The sequence below is a fragment of the Pygoscelis adeliae genome, unplaced genomic scaffold (genome assembly GCF_000699105.1).
Source record: "Pygoscelis adeliae isolate BGI_AS28 unplaced genomic scaffold, ASM69910v1 Scaffold127, whole genome shotgun sequence".
Classification (NCBI taxonomy): Eukaryota; Metazoa; Chordata; class Aves; order Sphenisciformes; family Spheniscidae; genus Pygoscelis; species Pygoscelis adeliae.
The window spans coordinates 3,398,290-3,403,857 of NW_008825208.1; the positions used below are offsets into that span (position 1 = coordinate 3,398,290).

At 41.3% G+C, this 5,568-nt stretch overlaps 1 protein-coding gene across 1 annotated transcript in view; it reads left to right on the forward strand.

Annotated features, from left to right (window-relative positions):
• MOB3B (MOB kinase activator 3B) overlaps positions 1-5,568 on the forward strand; it is a 76,492-nt gene that overhangs the window by 36,673 nt on the left and 34,251 nt on the right. The gene's annotated exons all lie outside the window — the stretch shown is intronic.

Here is a 5,568-nt window from a genome sequence, read left to right on the forward strand (position 1 = left end):
TTTCCCTATCTCATGAAAGAGCTACATTTTACTGGAGGGAAAAATAACTTATTTAAAACTTCTAAATTACCTCTTCAAGGAACTATTGATATTCACTGAGGATATTCTCATACACATACAAGATTCCTAAGTCAGCACAGATATCAAAGGACTTGCATTAGGAGGCACAAGGGCTGTGATCTGAGGTGTTAGAGCTGCCTGAATGTTTCTTCTAATGGCCCACTGAAAAGGAATTTAGCACAGTAATCATCTGAAGAAGGAACGTTTCTTTTATGATATTAACCTTTCAACTACAGTTACTTGTTAATGTCATGCCATGAGTTTTAGCAGATGTAAGGCCTCTGTTTTTCAGTTAACTGCTGGAACATCTGTGTCCTGGGGACACGAGGCTGTTTTGTCTGATGCTGAGTGCATCTCCAAGACCATGCTGCTTGCTGCTTCTGATAATGTTTCATATTGCTGCATCTTGCTGCATCAGTAAGCCTGAGAGGGGCCCTTACAACAGCACGTTTCTTCCAGTGTCCCTGTGAAATTAATGGGGAACCAGAATGCTTGTTTCCTCAAGACGTCAGAAGTTAATAACAAACATAAAAGCCATGCTGGCCAGTGGTGCACTCAGCATGGAAAGCCGAAACCATGTCACTACTCAGAAATTGTCAGGCCATGGTAAGTACTGTAGGAACAAAGCTACTAACAAACCTCTGCCAGGTGAGGAGGAAAGTTTTTCCATTGGTATCTTGGCCAGGCTCCAGTGTTCATACATACTTTTTCCTTACGTTCACTCATCGGGTTATTAAACTCTCTTTTCCCATCCTAAGCTGTTATACTGCCAAATGGCTGCTGTATTTTCTGTCCCAGAAGAGGCTGCATTTTGTTCACCTGGACTATAGTTTCTGCTAAGGCAGGGAGAGCTCTAAATTATTCTAATGGATCTCCAAGCCTATTTTAGACTGTGTGTATATTAATGCTATATAAAGTTGTTCAGATGCAATGCTCCAACAAATCTCATTTTGTTACTATGGTGAAGATGGATCTTCCAGGGCAGATGAGTTACGCTGTCACACAACCATGACTCTGCAGCTTTTTGTGGCATTCAGTGTTCTCATCGCCTTGAAGACTTACAGATCTGTTCTAATGGGTTTATCAGCCTGATTATTGTCTGGGGTAAAACTAGCCTTGCTTGGTACAGGCAGCAAGAGTGTTCTGCTCTCTGGCATTGCAATGTTTCACTTCTGTTCCTCTGCAGCAGCAGAAGCAGAAGTAATAAGTAACAGGGAGGAGGTCAGATTGTAGTCAGGAACAGCCATTGTAAACTTGCTTAAAATCAAGGGATCTGGCTTAAGCAGCACGAGGATTTAGGTCCCTCTGTCCTCTGATTTCAGGGAGAGTCAATTCAGATGCTTTACATACTTAGGTGTTTCGCAGTATTTGCATTATAAGACACCTCTTCTGGTGAAATTTTTAATTAAATGGCAAAATTTAGTGCCATCACACATTTCTTGATATACAGCAGCAGGGAGAGCTGTTGTGGATGTTCAGGTAATGCAAAGCCTCAAACAATTTTCTGATCTGTACCCTGTTCCATTTAGAGTTTTCCCCCAGGACAGTACATGAGTACCTTTGTTGAAGATCTGACAGTGGGCCTGCCTGCTGATTTATTCACTCAAGAGTAACACTGTTAGAGACAGTCCTGCTTAAAAAAAAGGACACCATTTTGCTTAGAAAGCCATATAATCTCAAGAGTGTTTTCCTTTCTTCTGCTCTCTCTGAGAGCACAAAGGAGGGCAGTATCAGGAGGATGTAGGTACATGGTAGTCTAGTTTATCCCTAATATTTTGCAGCTGCCTGCTTATTTATGTGAGGAATAAAGTCCAGCAAAACTGACATTGTTTTCATTGGCCCTTCAGACAGACACTTCCTTGACTAACACACTGAGATAACATTAAACATCTGCTTGGATCAGGATAGGTGTTCTTGCAGCAAAGCTTCTGGCAATAGCTGGGGGCATCTTTTGGAAATTCTTGTACTTGTGGCAGGGATAGGAGAAGGAAAACACGGAGGGAGGAGGGGAGGAAGGGTTTGGTTCAGGTGCCTTCTCCAAAGTGTTAGTTTCTGGTAACACTGTTTTCTTGTTCCTTATTATAAAACTGGAAAAAATTCTTACTTTATCAGGTTGGTATGTTTTTAAGCTGTGTTTGCAATAGTATAGTGTCAATCCTGTTGCCAGTGGAGAAGTGAGTCTCTCTTTTTTTCCCACATGTGTATTTTTAAAAAAAGAATGAATTACAACTGTGGCCTACAAAAGGATTTTCAAATGTGCAGCAAAATTTCTGTGCACAATGGCCAAAGGGCTTACCAGCTTCCCTTGAGTAAAGCAAGACTTCAAACCACACAAATACAGAAGATCAAAAATGCTCATGCATCTGGCACCACAGAAGATTTAACTGGGCAGTCATTTTCATTTCACATTACAGGCGGGAGTGTGAGCCAGTTGAGAACCACATGTAACATTACAGGCAAAAAGTCTGGGTTGTTCTCTTTGGTTCCTCAGCATCGACTTTTTGGGACCATATACTTTCTGACTCTTGCCTAGAGATAATGAATCAGGCAACAAAGAGAAACTGTATTATGACTTTTCTTCTGTTTCCTCTCTAACCTGTGCAACTGACCTACTTCAGGGGAGTTGTGGTACATATTGATGTAGGAAGATTCAAGATTGTTGTATATCAAATGAGACAGACTTTTTGCCTGTTGCATTCATCTCAGACCTTTAGTTGCCCTCCTTTATCCCCACGTAATTTAGTTTCTTTAACTTGTAGTCTCTCTGTCTTATCCCACCATTTTTTTTACGTCATACAAAGAACAGGTTTTGTATCAGCAGGGTTTAAATGAGGACCTTCATCATGGCATTAAAACATCTGTGTTTTAAACCAACAGACCATTAACTTACTGGTAATCGCTGCACAAATGGTCAGCATACTTTTCCATCTTATTGTGACCAGCCTTTTGAGCAGATAGCAGTTGTAATACTGCTTTTGGGGAGTGGGTGTCAAGAGAGGAGGGCCATGACACTGCAGTTGTCATGTATGTGGAATACTAAAAGAAATAAGACAATAGATCAATGGCATGACTCACTTTGTTAGCACTGTGCTATATGTCTGTTTGGTGATGGATAGATTAGATCTGGATGCTCACTCCGGCACAGGAGCAAATCACCTGATAGCAAATTAAGAACATGTAAAGAATGAAGTCGATAGCCTACAGAGAGCTGTGGGTATAAGGCTGTTTTCAAAAGGAAGGGGAAAATTCCTCCATTTTCCAATGGAAGAGGACTTGGTAAATGGATCAGGCAAGTTGAGTTTTGGAAGTTGTAGAGAGTCCTGCTCGTGTTAGGAGTAGCCTTTTCTAGCAAGTCAACAGAAGCAAAAAGGTCAAAGGAGTATGGGGAGGTTGGAGCACAGGGGAAACGATGTGATTGTTCCCCTATGCTGCTCAGGTGCATCTGTCACCAGGGTATATGGGTGCAGCTTTTCTGCAGGAGGAGGCCATCTGTTAGTACAGCACTGGCCAGTACAGCACACACTCCAGAGAGGTATGGGTACAGTCTTGCTGGTTGTGTTTGTTACTGGTTATACCATGCCTATCTACCCCCCACTGAATTGTTTTCCAATTGCATATATAACCCTGAGTTAAAGGAGCTTCTACTATGTGACTGGGGCGTTTGAAAGGTGCTTGCACATTCTTGGGACATAATGGGGAGCTCTGGGGTTTTGAACACCAAATTAACAAAAAGGACCCTTCTGTTACGTTGTTCTCATACAGCAGCACTGGGGCTCAGCCTACAGATGAATCAAGGCTGCCAGTTCACTCATCCAGAAATACTTTTTTCAGCAAGTAGCAGCTAGCTCAAAGATTTCAGTGTCATCTGTGGATTTCTTTGCCTTTTAATACCATAACTCAGCAATCTAATTTGGTGGTTTTACATTCTGTCTCTTTACAGTATCACCTTGCAGATAGTAAGGCAGACATCTTTCTTCTTCAACATTTTTTTCACTGTTAAAAAGAATCCAAAGTTTAAATAAATGCTTGGACTTTTGGTGGGTTTGGGTTTTTTTTCTTTCTCTTCCTCTCCTTTTTTAACTACAAAGTTCCAGGAAAGGAATTATTAAACCTGGACTCCATGTTAAATGAGGGCTTGGAGGGGGAGAAGGCAAAGGCTACTGTGGCTGAGCTGAAGGACAGAGAACAGACTCCTTAACAAGTCAAGGATCTAAATCTAAGCTAGTCCATTCCAAAGAGCCACTTGTAATGATTGTGTTCTGTGGTTGATTTATTTATAGCTATAGCAGTTGCAGTGGGAACAAAACATTAGGCCAAATTCTGACCTCAGAATATAAATCTAGAACCATTTCACTCTGATATTTTTAAATTTTGATGGCATTACTTTGGATTCATTCTACTGTAACTGAGATCAGAATCTGTTCTATTATTTTTTTTTCTTTAAGACTACATTTCTACCATGCTTTTGTCTAATTTTGAACACAAAGAGCAGCAGAGCGTATGTTTAAAGTAGTGCTGCAGCCACCTTCATATGCTTATCTGTATCTCGAGGCTGACCAGATATTGAGCCTCTTCTGTACTCCAGGTACAGACTGGCTGGCAGGCTCTCCAAGGCTGAGGAGTCTAGCTGACTGCACAGGACCAATTGCTTTCAGCGGTACGAGGCCCTTTTTAACTATTTAGGACACTGTGTCAGTTTGTAAACCAGTTTTGCAGGAAGGGGAGAGAAGTCAGAGAGCCATTATGGATTCTGCCATACCCAGGTGATAAATCTGTGATAGCAGCAATGTTTCACTGTTTATTTAAGAGTGAATGAAACAGAGAGAGCTTTGCAAAATTGGAGAAGTTCCTCAACGGCAAATGAAACTACACAGCCTGTCTGAAAACTTAATACACGTGAGGAGCAGTGGGAACACTGCAAGTTTATTATGCACCCTAGGCTGTTCTGCACCAGCTATTTTTTTTCTCTGTGTTATTTATGTGTCCTCCAATTGACTGCCTAACACATCTAAAAAGCTCTCAGATGAAAGTCCTCGCTCGCAGCAGAAACAGGGCTCTATGGCCTTTGCACTTAAGGCCTGTAACTGTTAAGTGGGAACATGGGCTGTAGAGAAGTTAAAGGATTTGTCAGCTTGGTTTATTTGGCTTGTTTTAGTCAGTTAACACAGAAGTATGAGTTTCTTCATTACAGTAACATTCTTCAGTAACAATCATATGTCAGCCCGTGGAAGATGAAACTAATTATTCTCTATTTTGGGACATGCTTGTTCTGGGTGAGAAAATACAGTGCCTTCAAGAATTCATCTCTCAGTTCAGTGGACTAGCTTGCAGTGACAAGTGCCAGCTATCCCCCTTCTCCCTTTTTTAAGACTTAACATTTTCGTGGGTATGTTTTTAAAATTCTGGTTTGGGTAGCTTTTACAAAAATGTAAAGCAGGCTGCTGCTGTAATCATTCCTGAATTTAGCCATGCTCTGATGGCTGAAATGTGGTCCCCCCTGGTTCATGG